The sequence below is a fragment of the Ambystoma mexicanum genome, chromosome 5p (assembly GCF_040938575.1).
Source record: "Ambystoma mexicanum isolate Mex_15411 chromosome 5p, UKY_AmexF1_1, whole genome shotgun sequence".
Taxonomy (NCBI): Eukaryota; Metazoa; Chordata; class Amphibia; order Caudata; family Ambystomatidae; genus Ambystoma; species Ambystoma mexicanum.
In genome coordinates, this window is record NC_090930.1 from 798,689,315 (window position 1) to 798,713,545 (window position 24,231).

Genomic DNA, 24,231 nt, shown 5'->3' on the forward strand with positions numbered 1-24,231 from the left:
TAGAACTTCCAACTGATTCATGACATGGTCAAATGATGATTTGTCATGCTCTGCAAAGGTTTGTGGGATTACATGAAATTGTTTACTAAGATTTTAGAGCATGGTTATCTGTTTTATTCAATATGGATACAGATGGTAATGTATGGATGGGCCCTAATCAGCAGGTCCACCACTTAAGGAACGAGTGGACGTTTGCAGATGAAGTAAGTTTATTGTAGGGAGGAGCTAGATGACCCTGTTGAGTCTAACTAACCCAAAACTCGCCGAACCACATGAATTGACACATTATATACATGTGTGCAACAGTTAAAACACTTTCATGTATTTCATTAAGATCCACCCCCATACACGATTGGTCAAAATGTACACAAAGAAATCCCATCTGTCTCCAATTCCTCCATTGTCACTGGTCATCAATATCTTAACTACCATCTTCAGGTCATATTCATAGCACACCCCTTTTTAGGATTTGTCTGAGGTAGCTCATGCCATCATCACATAGTTAAACATTCGCGTACAAACATCATTCATTACAAGTTCCAGCTGGCATGAAACCCTTAACCCTAAATGTAATTGCACATGGGATGCACAAGCACTTCAAACAACATGAGAGAGAGAAAAATAAATAGGTTCCCTTTGAACAGTTGATAATCATTTCATCCACCCCGCTTACTGGCGTCATTGGAACATTCTAATTGATATGACTACCAATTCACTACTCATGGCTTCTGTCCACATCCTGAAACAACAATCAATTGGCTGCAAGGATCAAGTTCAAGACCCTTTGCATTGTCCACAAGGCCTTCTGTGGCCTCGGTCCACAATACTTTCAACTCTTCCTTCCGAAATACCTTCCTTCTAGAGCTCTTCGCTCCGCACCTCCAACTCCCTCAGGGTCAGTCGCTTCTCCAAGCAATGAGTTGGGGGTAGATCTCTTTCTTCAGCTGGGGCCACCCTCTGAAACAGCCTACCTGCCTCACTGAAACTTGAGGAGAACCATCTTTGGTTCCAGAAGCACCTCAAGACCTTCTTTTTTGCTTCTGCCTTCACTATTCCTATCCCTTGCTGATCAATGTCTGTTTCGGCACTGGGCACCTGGCAACCCTCTGATTTCGAGCCCAGATCCCTGCCCACCCAGCCGCATACCCGCTCTGCCTCCTGGCAACCCTTGCACTTGGGTCTGTATTTGCAACCCTATAGTCATGTACAGAGTGTAGCCCCCCTCCCCCTGAAACTTACTGTATAGAAGGTAGCCCCCTCCCCCTCAAACCAAATGTAGATAACTTGTCGGGTTGACCAATGACTCTAATATTGCGAAAATCAGAAATTAAGTGGCTTTCAGAAAAGCGCTTTAAAGGCGATCTATTTTGTGGGGTCAGAATGTCTTGCACAGTAGAAAATATGTCAAGTAGTACATGCTTATGATACATTATCAAACAAACTAGATTTGAAACTGAGCATGTATCAAGTTTTGAGTAAAAATAGGTTGGTCAGGCATTTTGTAATTTGGTCGGCCATTTTTGTTTAGACAAGTCAGGCACCTCTAAAATGGATGCTTGAGCATACAAAATGGTCGATTTGTGTAAAGTCATGATGAGGTCAGTGGATATTTTTTTCATAGAAGTTCACGGAGAGTCCACTGGTGTAGAATGAGCTAGGTGGAACCTGTCTAGACTAGTTCTGAGTGGCAGCTAAGGTAACCAACCAGGGACTGAAAAAGGGGTTGTTTTCAAGCACCAAAGCCAATCAGGATGTTTTATATTGATCATTGCATTACATCACTTTTTAAAATAGTATATGATGAGCTGAAATCAGAGGGAAGTTAGGAGTTGCAGAGTTTACTTTGGTGTGCTATATGCTGTGTCCTGGTCCGCTGAAAAGAATAAACTGATGTCTCTTGAAAACCAGCATGAGTGTCCTGATGTGTCTCAGCATGTCTTTCCTGACCCAGGGGTGCCAAGGCCTATTGAGAGGGCGATGGGACCTTCTCTTCAAATGGCGAGCCAAGCCAGCAGTCCTGAGATGATTTTCTCCAGGACTTTGAAGTGAATCGGGAATACAGGTACATGCTATCAGGATTGGGAGGGAGGCAGAGAGAGCAAGAGAGAGAGAGAGAGAGATGGGGAAAACTGCAGATGCCCACACGTCAAGGAGACGGGACTCCCAGAACTGATAGCATGGGGGGGCTTGGAACCAGAGGGTTGGAGGGGGGCTATTTTTTGGAAGTGTTCCAAGAAATAATTATTTTAAGTGGTTTATTTGGAAATGTTCCAGAAAAAATATTTTAAGTTATTTTTTGGGGGTCTTCCAGAAAATCATTTAATTAATTATTTAATTATTTTGGGGGACCCCTCTTAGAAAAGTTATTTATTTATTTTTGAAGGATTATTTTTGGTGGGTCTTTAGAAATTTTTTTTTTATTTTGGGTAAAAACAATGTTTTAAGAATGTAAATATAGTAGTTTGGAAGAAGTAATGGGAAGTTGGAGTGAAAACAACTCAAGAGGTTGAGCATTGAATATTAAATAATTGACTTGAGGAGAGAACAAGCAATTGAGTTATTGAGAAGTTGACTTGAGGAGAGGCCAAGCAATTGAGTTATTGAGTAATTGACTTGAGGAGAAGCCAAGCAATTAAGAGATATTGGGCCTCATTACGACATTGGTGGTAGTCATGGCGCTATTTGCGCCATTACAGCCACCAATAACTTGTCCGGCACCGGTCTCGTTCAATGGGGACTTACCGGTGTAGTCCGACCTTTGCGGGACCGGTAAATCCCCATTGAAAAAGCCATTCCCCATTCCCATTTGAGCCACCATAGGGCTCAATGGGAATGGGGAAGGCGCTCATAATGGTACCGCAAATTGCGGTACCTTTATTGGCTCTGAATTCCCTTAATGCCTGGTCAGACAAGGCTTTAAGGGAGGGACCCGCTAAGGGAACTCGTAGTAGGGCGGTAAGGGATTACCGGCACCAGTCTCCTTACCGGAGCCCGGTATCCCTTACCGCCCCATGCGTAATGAGGCCCATTGTGAAGGAAGGTGCCACAATAAAGAGTATGCCCAGTTTCCTGTGTTATAAAGACGTAACAGAAAGAACCATTTCTAGAGCCCAATTTACAGGTGATGTAGGTGACAAACATGGTTAAAAATACGTTTAAAGAGAACGGTTCACATCCCAATTGGGGTATTTTTAGGGGTAGGTTAAGTCTTGAAGAGAAGAGTGAGATATATGTGACCAGCCAGTCTGTCATGTTTGTGAGATTGCATTATGTGTTATGTGTTGTGTATTGTACATTTGTTTATGTTATGGAATTAAAAGGATATGTTTATTTAGTTGAGGGAAAATTGGTACCAAGTCAGAAATTAAAGTGATCAATAGTGGAGAAAATAGGATGCACATATGAGCTAAGGATGAGAATGTGCATGTATGTGTCATTTAAATTATGGAAAAATACAATACTGGGCGAAAAAATGCAGTATTAAGTTTGAAAAAGTGGTTATCTATGAAACCTTGTAAAAATCAGAATATAGTAAATACTGGGTTAATTCTTGTATTTGGCAAAAATCGACAGGTTAAACTACTTAATTAACTTCACACAACAAAAAAAACACACTTGTTTTATTGCAAACAAAGACCAGTTAAGACTTGACAAGATATGAAAAATGGTGGCTTTAAGTTGTTTTCAGCAGACTGTGTCGGCTGCAGTGGAGAGGGCTGTAGTTATGCCAATGCATTCCTTTCTTGTTTAAAAGAAAAGTACAGATATTAAGACGCCATCACATGAGAATGTTGGAGACTAAATATATTCTCTTAAAAAGGAAAAAAGTGAAGTTCGTAGCTTGGCAGTTGGCCAAGATAGATTGTGCAGCTGAAAAGTGGATGGTGTTTACTTAAAGGATTATGAGATAACAGCCGACACAGTTGGGTGAGGTAATCTATGTCCCCAGTAGCAGTCTTTCTGAGTAAAATACAACTCAGTCTGTGCAGAGAAAAAAAATGACAATGAATAATGGTGAAACCAACAGATACGAGGGAAGCCCTTGTCTGTGAACGGAGCAAGTTAACTCCTTAGTGATCAGTATGCTGAAAAAGCTGATGTTTCTAGACTGAAGGAGGATTGAATAGTTGACGTTATTGCCTTTTATGATTTAAGGCTGTTCACAGCAGTAAGGCCATGGTTAGGGATAGCCACACTGAGACATTGTTTGAGAATTATAGAAACTGTTTCTTAGTGTAACAAGATTGGCTAAGTCATCCTGATGGAATAATGATGAATGTTTATATTATGTTTATATTATTGGGCACATGTTGAGAAATGCCGCTAAGTTATTGATTTTATCTGTTGTAAAAACCTGGGACATTTAGAAATGCCCATAGGTTATTGAATCAGCTACAGGTTGGCTGTGCAAAATGAGAAGAGAATGAGACATAAATTCTTTTGAATAGTATGTTTTTTTATTGCGCCATGAAGAAGAAAAGAGATAGATTGTCAAAAAGAAATAGGAGGGTGCTTTAGGCAACCAGAACGAGGAGAAGACTGGGAGTTGGGAATAGAGAAATGTTGCACTGCAATGGTAGCATGAAGTATAAATGCATGTGAGTTTAAAAAGTGCAAAAGTGCATCAAATTCATTTGGAACACAGTAGACAAGTGCCGAGCAGGGGAGCAATGTTTCCAGGGCTCTGCATTATGTCTGTAAAATTTGAGGACATTTGGAGACAAAAGCGGAAATATTGTGTCCTAGATCACAGGTGTAGCTGAGATTCAAAATGTACTTTTGAGTGCAAAATTGTGGCAAAAAACAGACCAATGAGCTAATGGATGTTTTTTCAATTAGGTATAGCAGATATCTATCAAAGAGGAAAAGAATAAAATGAATTAAAAGGCAATTTTTTGTTTGCTGACAAAAACATGATGAATATATGTGAACAAATGTATTTTATATTTTAGCATAAGGGAAGCAGTGAGCATTGAAAGAGAGCACGCAGAAGCATGCATATGAGAAGGTACGCATACAGATGCATACAAATGGAAAGACATTTATGCAAATGCATGCAATGGGAAGGCATTTATGTGGATGCACTGACATGAGAAAGAGCACAAATACACACACTTGTGCACACATGCACAACACACATACACAGGAGGCTTTTGTTTTTACAGTTAGCTTGATAGCTGATGTGGAAAATATGAACAGCATTTTTAGAGAAAGATAGGAAGAGCAGAAATGTGCGTGTTTCTAAATTTCGAGATATTTTGTCAAAAATTAAACCTGAGAAAAGGAACAGTAATTATATTTTACTGCGGTCATAAGCAAAGACTGTTTGAAGTAGATATTAAAGCATTTTGGGAACAAGTGGGAGTACCAGTGAGATCACCAAAGAAGGATGCAGTAGTTATCGCACATTCTGGGCAGCCTTGAGGAAAGTCTGCGAAAGTGAAGGCTGGTTAGTGATGAAAAAGTTTGGAATGCGGCAATCAGTGGGCATGCCATGAGCAAATAATTAAGCACCAGATGGGTTAAGGATGGGATGGGTGTATGCTCAAAAAGCAAAGGGAACAGATTTCAAAGGAAGAGATGGTTTGCAGAGAAAAAAAAAAAAAAACAAGAACAAGATTGATTACAGAAATATGCAGAATGTTGAATGTGTAAACAAGGCTAGAACTCCTCCTGTGCATTAAATATTTGAGACAACAGAGCACACATGGTACACATACATGAAAGCCAAGAATATGCAGGACGGACAGATCTAAACATAGGAGACTTTTTCTGCCTCAAGCATAGAGCCTTATCTGTGGGCAGAGTGATTTAACACAGAGGGCTTCATCATGACTGTAATAGCCCTAGCACCAACCGGTCTGGTGGTATTACCACTGGATCACAGGTTGGGCCTTAACAGTAAATCCCCATTCCTGATTGGGTCCATTGGATCCATAGGGGAATTTCTGTGCTAATACTGCGGGCTAATACAGCCGGCTGTAATACCACCAAAAACAGGGATTTTCACCTCCAGAAAAAAGCTGGAGGTAAAACATCTGATTTAGCGCCCAACTCGTGATAGGGCCAGCTCTTAAATGCGGCAGTTAGACCGTTACCACTGCATTTAAGGGCAGTAGCCCAACTCATAATGAGGCCCAGAGACTAGAAAGATGATAGCCGTACAATTTGGGGATAGGATAAGTAAAACAAAGACAGAGAAACCTTCCATGGGGAGGAAGGAGGTAATGTATTTGGTCCTAAAGAATGTTCTCCAATGGACAGAGAAGTAAGATGGTCGGATCTAGACCTACCTAAATCTTGGGCGTCAGAATCTCTGGCTAGATCAGCCCAACCTTGTGTGAGCAGGTTAAGGTCGCTGTCAGGAAGAAGGCGGTGTGGAACCATTGTCCCTGCTATGGACAGACAGACGATAGGGGACAAATGTGAGTTTGGGGTCTCGCAGTTTCCTTTGTTAGAGAAAGGAGGAGCCAGGTCACAGTATATACTTTAGCCACAGATGGATAAGGATAATTTAAGGTGTAAAATCCTGAGTTTAATTTCTGGCGCTGGGAAATGGATACATGAGTTAGAAAAAATGACAGGAGGAAATACGTTAGCCATAGAAGACATTAAAGGTCTTCTGGCCGCTCTCCTGGAGAGAGAGATGATGTAGTTTGGTCAAGAGCAGGATATTTGTGTGTTACCATGTTAAGCACCACTCATGATGAAGCACCGTTTAACAATTGTAGGGCGGGAGTCTGGAAAGCGCTTAGAGTGCTGTATCCAGACACGTCAGATATGGGAGCTATAATGATGAAAAAGATGCAAGAGGGGGATGATACTCTTATTTACATTTAGGATTTTCAAGAGGAATGTAGCCTGGAGACTCGCGAACATTGGGGAGAATCTATGCTTGTGTTCTACCATATATTATGCCCAGGGTTGCCAGAGTCAGTACAGAAGCAGCTCGGAAAAATTGGTGAGCAGGGAAGCAAAGCCATGGTCAGAAATACAGTTGACCATCGTGCATTATTGCAGATTTCTGAAGGAGAAGAATCAATAGAAAGATGATGTTAGGAAAGGTGAAGAAGCAAAATTAGTGCAGAAAAAATTGTCAAAATACGCCATAAAAGGGGCGATGTTGACTAGTGAGGAAGGGTCCGGTTCACAGCAAACTACAGGCATGCCACAGGTAAATAAACAAAGGCAGTTTGATCAAGGTAATAATGGATTTATACCACAAGGTAGGGGAGGCTTCCAAGGAAGAGGCTTCCTGAATAATCAGGGACAGTTCCAGAATAATCAAAGTGGATTTCAAAACATGCAGAAAAATAATCAAGGCATGAATGGAGGTCAAGTTAGGAGACCTCCTGTAAGTTAGACATGTGGAGTGACTGGACACATTGCACATATTTGCAGAAGTCAAGGGCTTGTGCAAAATGGGCAATTCTCAAGAGGGGTTGCCCAGGATCAGACATTATATCAGACATGAGTGCTGGGAGATCAGCAAGTACAGCAGCTTAGGAAGAGTTCAAAATGGATTTACTGCAGAGGGCAAGTGCAGTGAGCCCATATATAGACTCAGCAATGTGCAAACATGGAATAAATGGTGACACACAGGGGTGAAGGTGTCATTATGAAAGAAAGAAATGCTTTCACAAAAAGCAAGGGTATGCATGCACCCACAGTGGGACAGCCTCATAGGGCGACTTGATGTGTTCAGAATTGATAGTGGCACTAAGCCTCAAGGAGTGCTGAAAAGTAATATGGCAAAGAGAGAAGAAAATGTGTTCTAGTGGTGGACAGTAGAACTGTATGTCAATACAGCAAAGACAGGAAAGTGTTGCATGCTTATTAGAACATAAAGTAGTTTTAGGCTCTAGGGTTGGAACCTGCCAGTGCTGAGCTCCAGTTATATTGATCATGAGCAAGATCACAGGAGTAATTGTAGGGGTTTAGCCCAAGCCCCTGTTTGGTTGGATAAGAAAAAAGGTGGTCTCCTGGTTATCTCGCTTGGAAGTTAGTGAAGTAATTACTGTGACACTTTGTTCCATACGAATTGGTTCGTTTTTATTAGTGGTGGTTGTACTTGCATTGAGTTATTACATACTCATAGTTGTTTTTGAGAAACACTGTTTCAACCTAGATAAGCAAGTTAGGTCAGCCGACACGTGTTTCGACCCGTACGGTCTTTCTCAAGGCTGAGCAATGGTCATGGTGCCATGTGTGGGGTGGTATGTGACAATATCGTGACATATTGCAATAATACATTTGTGGTGTGAAGGTGATGTGTAAGTATTGTGACAATATATGACATTGACATCAAAAACATTGATGTTTAGGCAAAACATTTTTACATTGTATTGTAGGAGAGAAGGGAAGAGAAAGGAGAGGTGAGCAACTGGTAGAAAATGATAGCTTAATTTAATATAAGAAAAGTTCGGGGTGGGGGAAAAAATGGATACCCCTTACCATTTAATTCTGGTGTGTGCACTCTGTGGGGCTCTGTTAGAATGTGGACTGTCCTTACGGCAGTCCAGGCTCCTGTTGGGCCCTGCAGGAAAGTAAAATGTAGTGAGCTTGTACTGCGGCTCAGCGGATACAGATAGTGCCCTGTGCTAAGTCTCCTGGGTTCATGGACAATCCCACCCGTGCCGAGTCTGCTCCCAATTGTTTTGTGGTTGCCTTTTGATGGGCAGTGCAATATGAAAATCACATCACGTGCCGTTTTCCATGGCCATGTGTGTTTTATACTGCTTGGGTCGTTTTATCTGTATGATGGTAAATCCAAGATGAGACATTTAATTGAGTAAGGATGGGTTCGGATGAACATCAAGAGCTCGATTGCAGTTCTTGTGTTCCCCAGGCCCATGATGGCCGTTTGAATTGGTGCTAGCGCTGGAGCGTCAGGGGTGAACCAACTCTAAGTGTGGTCACCGTCTCCCCGCGCTGTGCGAGTGAGGTGACTGCTGTGGAGTTCCATGGAAGGGGCAAGTCACTTTCGCTAGTGCTGAAGGTCGGGGGGATTTGCGGGAAAGTTACCTGAGTGCTTCTCTGTAGTCCTCGGCGGCGGTGCGCTGCTGCTAAATGTGCCGTGCAGCGCCGCCATTATGTAGTGTTGTAATTAGCCACTACTTTTGTTGAGTCATGTTGATAGACTCAGCGCGCATGCGCATCACTGTAGTGGCAGTGGTCTGCGCATGCGTGTATGGGAAAATTACTGCCCGTCTGACGCTGGTCCATGCGCATGCGCATTTCGTGCTCTTGGTTGCGCATGCGTGATGGATCAGCTCCGAGAGGGAGTGTGTCAGCTTCCATGAGTCCGTTCCATAGAGAACAGCTGGGTGCACCCAGTGGTCTGGGGTCGGTCTGTTGAAAAAAAGGGGGGGGGTCGCAAGGGGAAACCGTGGCTAAGCATGTGTCCTGGTCCATGGGTATTAAGTAGTTAACTAGTCACTAATTGCCCTATTGAGGGGCTGCTGGAGAGGCCCTAGGGTCCCGTAAGGGTCAACATGATAATGGTCCATCCCTCTGGTGGTTTGTAGAGAATTTCAATAATGGAAGACAGTAAAGGATCATAGGAAAACATTAAAATCATGATCCTTATTCAAGCCATTTTTTACACATCTGAAGTGGCAGATAAGACGCGCTTCTTCTTGTCTCAGTTTCAGGATTCTGTCCCCTCCTCTGGGACCAAGCCGGACCGTCTTGAGTCCGATGAATCGTATGTCACTCTTGTTCTCCATTTGGTGATTCTTTTGCCAGTGGTGGGCCAGAGGGAGTCGAGGGTCCTGTGAATGTATACTGTTGATGTGCTCTCTAATTCTGAACCGCGTCTCGCGGATTGTACTGCCTATGTATATTTTTTGGCAAACACATATTAGGGCATATACCACAAACTTTGTTTTACAGTTAATGTGCTCTGTGATGTTGAACATTGGGCAGCCTGAGAATTTGGCACAGTTGGTCTGAGTTGCATACTTGCACATAGTACATGTTCCACATTTGGTAAATCCATGTGGTGACAGCTTGCTAAGCCAATCCTGTGCTGTGATCTTTTCTTCTGAAAGAAATGAGGGGCTCAGTAAGGTCCTCAGAGTCGGTGCTCTACTGTATGACATGCTTGGATGCGATTCAAGTTGTGTTTCTATATGTTCATCCATGCGGAGTAAACCCCAGTGTTTTGTCAAGATTTTTTGAAGCGCATAGCTGTCCTTGTTGTATCTGGTGACAAATCTAATATTGGGGTTTTCATCCTGTCTTCTTGGTTTTGGTGAGAGTAGGGATGACCTTTCGATTCTGCAGGCTTGGTTTCTTGCTTCGACCAGATTTACAGGGGAGTAGCCCCGATTTCTAAATCTTTCATCCAATAGGTTGCATTCATCTATGAAAGCTTGGTCTGTGTTGCAATTTCTTCGTGCCCGAATGTATTCCCCTTTCGGAATATTGCGGATGACATTTTTTCTGTGGCAGCTCTGTGCAGGTAAGATAGAGTTGACTTCTGTCGGTTTGCGGAAGGTTCTGGTGGTAATTTTGTTGTCTACTATCTCAATTTTAAGGTCCAGAAAATCGATTTGGATTTTACTGATTTGGCTGGTTAGTTGGATACCAAAGTCATTGGTGTTGAGGAAGTCCATGTATTCTTTGAGTTCCTCCTCAGTCCCTTTCCAAATTAGAATGATATCATCAATGAATCTGGCCCAATTGACAATGAGCCCGGTGAATTTGTCTTCCTTCTTAGCATGTTTCCTTTCGTATAAATGCATGAAGCAGTTTGCTAGTGCTGGGGCATAGCTGGCTCCCATTGCGATCCCTTTTGTCTGTTTGTAATATTCACCATTGAATATGAATATATTGTTTGTCAGTGAAAATTTAAGGAAGGCTTTAGTCATTTCCACTTGTTCCAAATGCGATGCAGACTCCTGTTTGTGAAGGAACCCCATGCTTGTTGTTGCAAGTTCGTGGTCAATCGATGTATATAGGGCCTTGACATCAAGTGTGGCCAGCCAGAAAAAACCCCATTTCTGGCTGGCCACCCTTGATGTCAAGGCCCTATATACATCGATTGACCACGAACTTGCAACAACAAGCATGGGGTTCCTTCTCAAACAGGAGTCTGCATCGCATTTGGAACAAGTGGAAATGACTAAAGCCTTCCTTAAATTTTCACTGACAAACAATATATTCATATTCAATGGTGAATATTACAAACAGACAAAAGGGATCGCAATGGGAGCCAGCTATGCCCCAGCACTAGCAAACTGCTTCATGCATTTATACGAAAGGAAACATGCTATGAAGGAAGACAAATTCACCGGGCTCATTGTCAATTGGGCCAGATTCATTGATGATATCATTCTAATTTGGAAAGGGACTGAGGAGGAACTCAAAGAATACATGGACTTCCTCAACACCAATGACTTTGGTATCCAACTAACCAGCCAAATCAGTAAAATCCAAATCGATTTTCTGGACCTTAAAATTGAGATAGTAGACAACAAAATTACCACCAGAACCTTCCGCAAACCGACAGAAGTCAACTCTATCTTACCTGCACAGAGCTGCCACAGAAAAAATGTCATCCGCAATATTCCGAAAGGGGAATACATTCGGGCACGAAGAAATTGCAACACAGACCAAGCTTTCATAGATGAATGCAACCTATTGGATGAAAGATTTAGAAATCGGGGCTACTCCCCTGTAAATCTGGTCGAAGCAAGAAACCAAGCCTGCAGAATCGAAAGGTCATCCCTACTCTCACCAAAACCAAGAAGACAGGATGAAAACCCCAAGATTAGATTTGTCACCAGATACAACAAGGACAGCTATGCGCTTCAAAAAATCTTGACAAAACACTGGGGTTTACTCCGCATGGATGAACATATAGAAACACAACTTGAATCGCATCCAAGCATGTCATACAGTAGAGCACCGACTCTGAGGACCTTACTGAGCCCCTCATTTCTTTCAGAAGAAAAGATCACAGCACAGGATTGGCTTAGCAAGCTGTCACCACATGGATTTACCAAATGTGGAACATGTACTATGTGCAAGTATGCAACTCAGACCAACTGTGCCAAATTCTCAGGCTGCCCAATGTTCAACATCACAGAGCACATTAACTGTAAAACAAAGTTTGTGGTATATGCCCTAATATGTGTTTGCCAAAAAATATACATAGGCAGTACAATCCGCGAGACGCGGTTCAGAATTAGAGAGCACATCAACAGTATACATTCACAGGACCCTCGACTCCCTCTGGCCCACCACTGGCAAAAGAATCACCAAATGGAGAACAAGAGTGACATACGATTCATCGGACTCAAGACGGTCCGGCTTGGTCCCAGAGGAGGGGACAGAATCCTGAAACTGAGACAAGAAGAAGCACGTCTTATCTGCCACTTCAGATGTGTAAAAAATGGCTTGAATAAGGATCATGATTTTAATGTTTTCCTATGATCCTTTACTGTCTTCCATTATTGAAATTCTCTACAAACCACCAGAGGGATGGACCATTATCATGTTGACCCTTACGGGACCCTAGGGCCTCTCCAGCAGCCCCTCAATAGGGCAATTAGTGACTACTTAACTACTTAATACCCATGGACCAGGACACATGCTTAGCCACGGTTTCCCCTTGCGACCCCCCCCCCCTTTTTTTCAACAGACCGACCCCAGACCACTGGGTGCACCCAGCTGTTCTCTATGGAACGGACTCATGGAAGCTGACACACTCCCTCACGGAGCTGATCCATGACGCATGCGCAACCAAGAGCACGAAATGCGCATGCGCATGGACCAGCGTCAGACGGGCAGTAATTTTCCCATACACGCATGCGCAGACCACTGCCACTACAGTGATGCGCATGCGCGCTGAGTCTATCAACATGACTCAACAAAAGTAGTGGCTAATTACAACACTACATAATGGCGGCGCTGCACGGCACATTTAGCAGCAGCGCACCGCCGCCGAGGACTACAGAGAAGCACTCAGGTAACTTTCCCGCAAATCCCCCCGACCTTCAGCACTAGCGAAAGTGACTTGCCCCTTCCATGGAACTCCACAGCAGTCACCTCACTCGCACAGCGCGGGGAGACGGTGACCACACTTAGAGTTGGTTCACCCCTGACGCTCCAGCGCTAGCACCAATTCAAACGGCCATCATGGGCCTGGGGAACACAAGAACTGCAATCGAGCTCTTGATGTTCATCCGAACCCATCCTTACTCAATTAAATGTCTCATCTTGGATTTACCATCATACAGATAAAACGACCCAAGCAGTATAAAACACACATGGCCATGGAAAACGGCACGTGATGTGATTTTCATATTGCACTGCCCATCAAAAGGCAACCACAACACAATTGGGAGCAGACTCGGCACGGGTGGGATTGTCCATGAACCCAGGAGACTTAGCACAGGGCACTATCTGTATCCGCTGAGCCGCAGTACAAGCTCACTACATTTTACTTTCCTGCAGGGCCCAACAGGAGCCTGGACTGCCGTAAGGACAGTCCACATTCTAACAGAGCCCCACAGAGGGCACACACCAGAATTAAATGGTAAGGGGTTATCCATTTTTCCCCCACCCCGAACTTTTCTTATATTAAATTAAGCTATCATTTTCTACCAGTTGCTCACCTCTCCTTTCTCTTCCCTTCTCTCCTACAATACAATGTAAAAATGTTTTGCCTAAACATCAATGTTTTTGATGTCAATGTCATATATTGTCACTATACTTACACATCACCTTCACACCACAAATGTATTATTGCAATATGTCACGATATTGTCACATAACACCCCACACATGGCACCATGACCATTGCTCAGCCTTGAGAAAGACCGTACGGGTCGAAACACGTGTCGGCTGACCTAACTTGCTTATCTAGGTTGAAACAGTGTTTCTCAAAAACAACTATGAGTATGTAATAACTCAATGCAAGTACAACCACCACTAATAAAAACGAACCAATTCGTATGGAACAAAGTGTCACAGTAATTACTTCACTAACTTCCAAGCGGGATAACCAGGAGACCACCTTTTTTCTTATCTGCTTATTAGAACAATTGAGGGTTTTGTTGAAAACTATAAACGCAGTCTTCTTGTCTAGTGAAGAATTAGTAGTCTATGGAGGAGAGTGTGTTATGACGATTATTTTTTTACATTTGCCAACGGCACCTGTCAATGTTTTAAGCAAGGGATTGGATGATAAAAGCCTAAATATGATGATTCTGTTTAGTGAATTAGGGATAGAGGGTACCACTTTTTGGAATGCACCATTTGAATATGGATGAATTTATGATGGTTTGCACAGGGGAAGAGGCCCTGCAAGATATTTTTTGGTGAGACCAAAGGTTTTGATGTTATAAAATAAGCATAGTATTGTGCATACCTATATGGCCTAGTCAAGGAAAGTAGTAAGAATATTTGATGAATTCAGTCTCAGACCACAGATATTTATGAACAAAGAGGGAGGGCAGAGGACCCTCATAAAATAAAAAAAAACAGCATCTAGCATACCTTTAGGAAAACTTGGAGGCAGTGGCAAAATGTTAGGTGGACTATGGGCCTTTTGCATGGGTCCAGAGAAATGAATTGGGAGAAGATGAAAATAAATAATTCACTTTATACAGTACAGGAATTAGGAGCTCAGTTTAAACAATTGAAGTCATTCAGATTAAATAAATAAATAAATGAAAATTGAATGAAGAAATGATTGGATGAATGATTGGACATTAAAAAGATAAAAAGTATAAATAATTCAACAATTTAGATTTTGAAAATTAAATGGCACCAATGAAGGTTGAAGGCCAAAATTGAAAAAGTTGTGCATTATAATTAAAAAGAATGATGGTATTAATAAAGGACCAACAGGGTATGGTTGACCAAATTGAGTTAACCATACAAGGAAGGTTGTGCACAGAGCCAATTCAAGAGAACATACATGGGTAAGTAAAATACCATTATTTAAGTGTATGTAATGATGTTGGTATATTTTATAGATGAAGATCATGGATCTTTCCTGAACATAGGAGGAATGTCTGCATGGCCTTTAATAGGGGAACATACAGTATATCACAACACAGGTAAGTGTTTGTGAATAGGGAGAGAAAAAGGAGGTGAATACTGGTTTACACCACAGGGTTTGAACACACTGAGGATCACTATTAGGAGTAAGAGGATGCAGGTGAGTAACCGAAAAAGAAGCAGTTCGAGATACGGTTTCAATTATGTAGCACTTTTTTCCCAAGGAAGGTGCAAATAGGTGTAAGTAGAGTAGCATATAGATGCAAGCATGGCCACCTCAGACAACGTAGGACATAGAAGACGCTTAATGAAAGGTGAGTAACCTTTTTTATGTTTTGATAGTTGGCAGGATGCCAACAAGGGTAGATTTGGCAAACGTATAGGAAATGTTCAGAATAGGCAAACAATGTAGTTTCATGATAAAATTTGAAGGCACGTAGTAAGATCAGTGCCATATTCCAGAAAAACGGGTGGGCCAGGTTAGTGTAGCCCAGAAAAATGTTTATTATGTCTCGAACAGGATGAAAACACAGCACAGAAAGGAAATGACCACAGTCCTACGCGATCGAAAGGAAGATGGCGAAGGAAAGATCAAGCACATGCAGCAAAGCAGGTGAAGCACATGCAGCAAAGCACATGAAGCATTTACAGTAGATCAGACGAAGACCGTTCAGCTGAGCTGGGAAAAAAACAAGATCAGGTTCAAATGTTGTATAGGTTCAAAGAAATATATTTTAATTCTTATGTGCACCAACGAGTCAGGGAAAAGCCTGTAAGTCAAATGGGCTGAAAAAAGCCAGAAACAAGTCTAGTAATAATTATGTGTTAGCAGCAAGGAGAAAGAGTCTAGGTTAGGAAGAAACTTGACCCCCTTGCCAGTCGCCAAATGACTTTTGTGTCTATTTTGATTTTCTACAAAGAACAGAGAAACCTGCCAGCAATGTCCTCTTCTGCTATGGATGCACCTAGAAGATAGAAGAACAAGACATCTAATTTTGTTATATTTTTTTTTATTGTCTTTCTGTTGTTTAATTATTTCTACTTGGTCTGAAAGTGCTGACCTTAGAGAAAGTCCTCCAAAGGGACAAATAATGTTTGTAAAAATAAGCCCATAAGACATGAGGGCGAAAAATGAGACAATCAAATGTATTTATTGCCTAGAAATTAGATACAGGTGAATGTGTTCATTAAATGCAAACCAGGTCCCAGCAATCAGACAGCATACAGTAAGAAAAAGGTAAATATGTATGAAAAAGGGAGAGGATCAATAGCTTTGGTATATAAAGAACCACATTATTATAATATAGTTTGTTTAGGAGGCAGGGATGTTCAAAAGTGATATATAATGTAGCTTTTTAGAAGGCAGGAATGTTTGAAAAATGCATACGAGTAGATTTGTTAAAGGGTTGGGTTGAAAGGAAAAATATTGATGATAGAGACAAACTTATTTATCAAAGGAAACTCATTCAGCTTTCTATTAATGGTGGACAGGAGAGGAGGTGAATACATTAAGATATTGTCAGCACACTAACCTATGAGCAAAAAGTATGGTCAAGGGACCCAGCCAAAATGCCCAATCACAGACACTACCAGCAAAGCTCCCTCATCCTTGTTTCCCCCAGGAAAAAATGAACAATTGCTTTTTCCGACTGACTATTCTTTGATGACATGAATCAAAATGTATTGTTGTTGGATAAAACTAATGGACTCCTGGCCCAAGCAATGAAAGGGCCTGGGAGACCTGCTGCAAAGCAGCCCAAAGGACAGAAATTATCAGATCAGGAAAAAGATCTGTGGATATGAAAGATGTCAAACTAAGATGAACTGGGTGGAAGATTAACTAATGAATGAATGACTAATGAATGAAGAATGAACATTAAGAATGTGTACTGGATGGACAATGAAGAAACAAGGCACCGAATGTCGTTATGGGGTGAGAGTAATACAGAAGTGTGCAGTAAAAATCACACGTGATCAAACTTGTGAAAATGGGCTGGTGGATTTCCTCAAATTAGATACCAACTTTTGATTCTCATAGTGGCCGTAAATGACCTAATGTAAAATTAGTATAAAAATGAACTGGGTAATGGAAATAGGACTCAGATAAAAGTAAACAAAGGTATTCTTTAGGGACACATACATGTTTAGACTAGGAGAAAATAATGTGTTAGTACTGACATTGTAGACATGTTTTAGGCTACCATAATAAATTGTATCATAGGAAAGGGTGATTAGGACAGCGATGTGTAGGTACATGGGTGTAGTGGTATGTATTGAGCAGATGACTAAATACAATCCAGAGGGGGGAGTGTACAGGGGTAGCACCCCCTCCCACTCAAACTGACTGTGTATAAGGTATACCCCCTCCCCCTCAAACCGAATGTAGATAACTTGTCGGGTTGATCAATGACTTCAATATTGCAAAAATCAGAAATTAAGTACCTTTCTGAAAAGAGCTTTAAATGTGATCTATTTTGTGGGGTCAGAATGTTGTGCACAGTAAAAAATATGTCAAGTAGAACATGTTTATCATAAATTATCAAACAGACTAGATTCGAAACTGAGCGGTACCAAGTTTTGAGTAAAATAGGTTGGTCAGGCATTTTGTAATTTGGTCAGCCATTTTTGTTAAGACAAGTCAGGCAAATCTAAAATGGATGATTGAGCATACACAATGGTCGATTTGTGTAAAGTCATGTGGAGGTCAGTGGATAATGTTTTCATAGAAGTTCATGGAGAGTACACTGGTGTAGAATGAGCTGGGTGGAACATGTTTATACTAGTTCTGAGTGGCAGCTAAGGTAACCAACCATGGATTGAAAAAGGGGTTGTATTCAAGCACCAAAGCCAATCAGGATGTTTTATATTGATCATTGCATTACATCACTTTTTAAAATAGTATATAAGGAGCTGAAATCTGAGGGAAGTTAGGAGTTGCACAGTTTTCTTTGGTGTGCTGTATGCTGTGTCCTGGTGCGCTGAAAAGAATAAACTGATGTCTCTTGAAAACCAGCCTGAATGTCCTGATGTGTTTCAGCATGTCTTTCCTGACCCAGGGGTGCCAAAGCCTATTCAGAGGGTGATGGGACCGTCTCTCCAGTCCCCTTCCTGCGCTTGCTAGACACCGGTTGTCAGCGCCTTATTCCTGCACTTGCCGGCTGCAGGCAGCACTACTTGTTGTTGCTTTGATTACATGTTCAGCACTTTCCACTCCTCCCCCGCCCCTTGCACTTTTTCCGTTCTCCCTGCCCTGCACTTGCGCATTCTCAATATCACTGCACATAGTCAGATTGTTTTTTTTTTCCCCTCCCTTGTACCCCTCCCTTGCCTCGTCGCGCCCTGAAACACTTGTGTATGGGCAGGATACAAATAAAATATATCATATCATCACATCAAAGCTCCTAAATATGGGTCACTCTGGACTTCTGCCGCACTTCACCCCATATTTATTGTTGGTCAAGGTAAACAGCCGGGACCCTTCTGCAAGCTCCAATGCACTTAAGAGATTAAATCTGCTTTTGCGATACTGCCATACCATAAACCCCTGGTCAGTTCCTTGGCTGCCCATCCGCTGGATTAATCTGTACTCCTCCTCCTGCCTCCAACCTCTCAAGAAATAGAATTTCCCTGTCACTTATAATTCACTACACAAACTCCTGACCGAAGAGTTTTAATACATTTTAAAAATCCCACTACGTACAGAGAACTCTACATGTAGATTTATATTATAAAAAAGTCCCTTTGTATGTACCTCAGTGTGCATGCATTTTTAATAAATATTGCCTTTTTTTTTTACAGTGACCAGTCCCCTTCCTCGCATGTGCATTTATGAAACTACTTGCCGCCCAACCTCTAGGCACTTCATCGCACACCATCATGTTTATATTTCATTTGGTTGTTTTGGCATTTGTCTTTCTCCGTATGTGCAAATCTAATATGTATCAATCCTGAACATATAATAACACTAAAAGTAACACATTCCATTCACAATTACCTACACTGGATACATATGAAATTACAACATTGCCCATTTTGTCACACTCCCAGTTACAAATATGGCTTGCGCAGCATGGATCCCTCTTCATCGTTGGGGCCTTTCCTGACAGCCCAACATTAACTTAGAAGTATCAACAAGACATACTAATTATTGTATTAATGTAATTTCCAATTGATTAAACTGCTACCAATACAATAAATGGCAACCTGTGCATGGACACGAACATGGCTCAGGCTTGGCTCAGGCTTGGCTAAGAGCGGTCACGATGCCATTAGAAAGCGGGCTCGTTTTCATTGTGTGTCTTTCCATACAGCAGCTGCTGTGGCAAGATGGGACTACAGTTCATCCTGTTCTATACCCAGGGGACTTGCAACTTCCTTCTGCCTTCTCTGAATGTGACCTTCGCATCCATGCCCCTAGGCAAAAACCTTCGTCCTTAACCAAAGTTTGGATGGGTGGGTCGAGTAATGGGTTGGATTGAAGTAACCAACAGATTCACTGTTTCATCAGTGGTTCACCATCCTCCTCTTTGTACTATGTATATTATGGAACATGTAGTCACATGTGTCATGTCTATTGAGTGAGTGAGAGTACATTTTGGAATAAGTAGAATGTGTCTCAGGATATGCGTCTATAACCGTTTGGCAGTTCTGGGTCATTTTACACGAGCAGGCTTTAGCAATATCTGTATGTCATTTGACACGCCCGAAGTAAAAATAAAAGGAACTCTACATGTCAGCAATGCCCTATCCTACCCAGCTGTAATACCTCAATATGTACTTGTCAGTACTATGCACCCAACAGTGCTCTGGACAGGTCTAATGGAAGACCCGGAACCAGCGTTTGCACATTTCTTCTTTTTATCTACCGCAATGCCCTTTGAGGGTCTACTGGAAGGCATGGAACTGGAAGCTGCATTCACAGCACTATATTTGGCACAGTGATCTGTGCCAGTCTTCTTGACCTGGTCAAGGTATATTCACATTTCAACTTCCGATCCCCCACAATTGATGATGCTGGTGTGAAAAACAATGGGACACCAACATGCAGCTTTGGACAATCCTGACACTGTGATGTTGGATATTATACAGTGAAAATCTACTTTTCCCACGTTGCTCTGAACTGATTCACTTAAGACCTGGAAGAAAAGTATGCATTTTCCAGCCTTCCTAGTCCGTTCATGCTGGCTCTCATGCAACCAGAAACCACATCAATGACCTATGTATGGGGAAGTATGGAAAGTGAGCCTGCACTTCGAAAAAGTACCCAGAAATATGTTGAAGCCCTACCCAAATAAATCACTAGATCCAGAACTAGGGGCCTCTTGTACATGTGCTATCAGCTTGCCAAGAACTTTCTCAACTAAGTTGACCCCCTGCAACTTGATGATTTCAGCACTTATTACCAGTTACTTTGCCCTGGGTTTGCGACCAAAGCAACTCTAGGAGGAGTGGGTTTTATTGCCATTTTTGTGAAACTGAGGAAGTGCTTTTCTCGGAAGCCAGCTTTTTCAGTCTACTTCCATCTAACATTATTTTATTTATTAATTTATTTTATTGTATTTATTAATTTATTTTACAACCTGTTCTTTGATTCTGAAGGGTGGATACGGCACTTTGAACTTCCAAGGCTGGAGGATGCATTTTGAACTCTCAAGTTTGAAGGCTACATGTTGGTTTGTGTCACAAAGTAATTGTGCTCCCCTGGGCAGTAGTCGAACTCCTACTGGTTCTTTGTGATCTGATGGATGATGTATCCTTGTGTCTAGTTATTCTAGTTAAAGAAAGACTACAAGTACCAGAATGTAAACACAGACTGAACATTCAAAACCAGGACTAGATGAACTAATCACGCCTGATAAGACATATGGGCGTGATGTAGAAGTGAAGCATTTTTAAAAGCCAACTCAGTGGTACTCTGCAGGATCAGGGTCTGGGAGCTAAAGCATATTGGAACTCCCATGTTGTTCCATATCGATGATGACGATCTCATCTAGTTCTGATGTTTTCCTTTCATTATGGGGTTGTAGTCCTATATTTAGAACAGGATGAGAAAAACTACAAGTAAAAAACACAAATAGGCTTAGGTTAAGCCAATCACAACTGATAGGCGACAATTTGCGAGAGGTATTATAGAAAATCGAATGGAAACTGAAAATAACCTCAAGCACAGGTTCTAAAAGGTGAAGTATAATTTGGAAAATGTACAACTTGCATCGTGTAACAGTAGGGAATCTTTCAATGTCCCAGTCTATGGGTTACATTTGTTGTTGAGCAGATGGATGACACAGCCACACAATGTTTTTTTTATTTTAAACGTTTAAGTTAATGAATTGGTGCGTTTGAATTAATAGCCTAATTAGAACAACCTATTCGGTTAGCATTGATCACTGCCACTCTGGGCAACTAGAAAAGATGAATGTAAGGATTCACCTTGGCATGAGTCATGTTACTCAACAATGTGAGTGGAATCTGTAACAATTATTGTTAACCACCCTATAGGAAGAACCCTGTGTTCCCTAATTGAGGGAGCAACTAACCCTAGGATTTGGCCAGACATAGAGACTGGCCCATTGATTTCTGTTTCAAAGTGTGCAAAGACATTTGTTTCCTTTAAATTTGTAACCATTTCTAATTAAATAAAGGTATTTTTCCAAAATATTTGGAGGTGCAGATGTATATAGGTATTTGCTTTAACATGGACTCTCACAAAGCCACTTGCTTTCTATGTAATTTCACACGGTCGACCTTTGAAATCGGAACACATCTGAAGTAGTCAAGGAAAAGGGCACGTTCTGTAGCCTGGAGTAGATTTTGAAGCTGATATTTGTAGACTGAGTTTTCCAATAAAAATGCTGGGCTTCAAGTTCCAATATTCAATGAGATTGAGCAAAAAAGCTCAGAATGCCTGTACGCAGATTTAGCACTTTGCTATAGATCGCAAGCCAAGCTCACATCTCTAGCTGTCCTACGTCAACTCTGAGTAGCTTGTCTAGTTCTTCTTGTTCTGTTTCTGTAACTGTGGAATCATGTTATTGATGTACCAGACCAAGAGCTCTCAATTGGACCCATGTGATACAATCCATTATAATGTAATAGGCATTTACACTGTACCTGTTACTGCTGTAGTGGTCTCTCACCTATGAGCCTTGCCAAATAGGTGATAGCATGTTGTGCCCATGTCTTGGTTTCTGGATCTTGTTCGGTGGTGGAAGGATGAGAGGCCAGGCGGGAGTAGCCCATCTATTCAGGCTTCCACTTTCTGACAAGTACATTATAAAGTACTATCCACTCTTTTGGGTGTGGTAGAGTGCATTCCTCAGTCTTCTGCGCTTAATGATACAGAATGAATTCTGGGAAATGGTGCATTGTGGGTCGTCTTTCCTGAGTGAGGTGCATTCCTCGCTTGACATGTATTCCCATGAGGAACTCCATAATGAATAAGGCACAGTGCATTCTGGGACATGTAGCCCTGTAGGGCATCTGTAGAGCATGAAGGAGCATTGATTCATCCTTGTCATTTGATGTCCAGATCTCCAGCCCTCTGTGATTCCCTGCATTGCTACTCCTAGCTCCAGCAAGGTCTAAACACACAACCTCAAGGTCACAGGTTTGGAATGCTCGCTCCACGTCTGTGGCACACACACCCATATCTTCAATGTCTTCAAAAAGGTTCTCTCTTTTGCAATTTTCTTCTCCTGGAGTTGCAATATGACAATATATCCCCTCTTCATCCATAACACTTGCATTCTAAGCTTTGTTTACAATCATGCTGATTCCTGCCTTTATAGCCTCTAAGTAGTGTACAATGATACCTTTCCTCATCAAACGAGCCTTGACAGCTTTCCACGCCCCTTTAGGGCGGGATATCCGGTCCCTATGATGTCATATCCGGGGCGTGGCCCCCTCAGGCTTCCCCCGGAAGTTCTGCCTGGGCACAATCCTGTCCCGGAAGTGATGTAGGTGTGTTTATCAGTCCCTGGGTCCTTAGCGGGGGTGTCCCACCGGATGTGACATCATGGGGGCTAACGGGAAGGTCCCCCCAAGGGTTGGGGCCCCAAGGGGACTTCCTCCGGATGCCCCCCAAAGAACCGGAAGTGTGGAGCGGGGTTTTGAAGGGTGGGGCGTGGCGTGAAGGGTGTATATATATATACAGCAGTGTTTTGGCTGTAGGTCTAAGCCCATCTTGAGGACCGGGTTGAAACTTTGATTAAACAGCATCAACGCGACCGGGCAGGTGTGGTAAGGTATACATAAGATTGAAGCTAGGGGGGCGTTGACTAGGGGTGGCGGTGTTAAAGCGGGTCTTGAGTATAGTGTGGCAGGGTGTCTACACTTATAATAAGACAGGTAAGAATTAGAAAAAGAAAAAGAAAAAAATCAACAAGCAAAAAAAATAATCGAAAATATAAATGTAATTATATAAAAAATGGGTAATTAGGAAATATTAATTTTTCCTAAGCACAAAACATTAATTTGTATGATTATTAAAAGTAATAATTTTTTATGCTTATGAAAAATTAATATTTCATAATTTTCGGTCGGTTATGCTGGGGAGAAAACTTTTTTTCCCCCATATTTTTATGAAATATTAATTTTAATATATCATTTCCCAATCGCTTATGCTGGGTAGGAATTTTTTTTTAAAAAAAACATTTTTTTTTTTAATGAATTATAATATTCATAATAAATGTTGGGGTGATGGATCTGAGTCCAACAGGCTTGTGAAGCAAGACCCTGTGGTTCTGCAAGGGTCCGTGTGTGGATCCTGGGCCATCAGTGGAGGTCTCTGTCCTTTTCAAGGCACTCAGGCTGCAAAATGGCATGCACAAGGGTCTGCGCAAGCCATGTTCATCCCACACCCCTGCCAGCCTTCTATATATATATAGAGAGAGAGCTTAAAAGCAGATGTTGGGCCCAGCCCCGTGGTGTTATAGCTGTAATCTAACAGGAACAGGCCCAGCGGACATGCTGTTGAAGTACATTTCTGAAATTCCAGGGGAGGCCGGAAATGGCCTCGGTGCCCGCATGGTCTGTTCTTGCAGCCCTCAGCAGAATGTGTAGGGGGGAAGTGCTGTGGCCTGATGGATCACTTTGAATTTCCGGGGGATGCAGCCACACCCAGGCAGTCCCAGGCAGTGGAGGAGCCCTTGGAATTTCCGGGAGGATGGTATCCGGCTGGCCATGCATCCCCCAGCCCTCCCCTTCCCCCAAGACTAT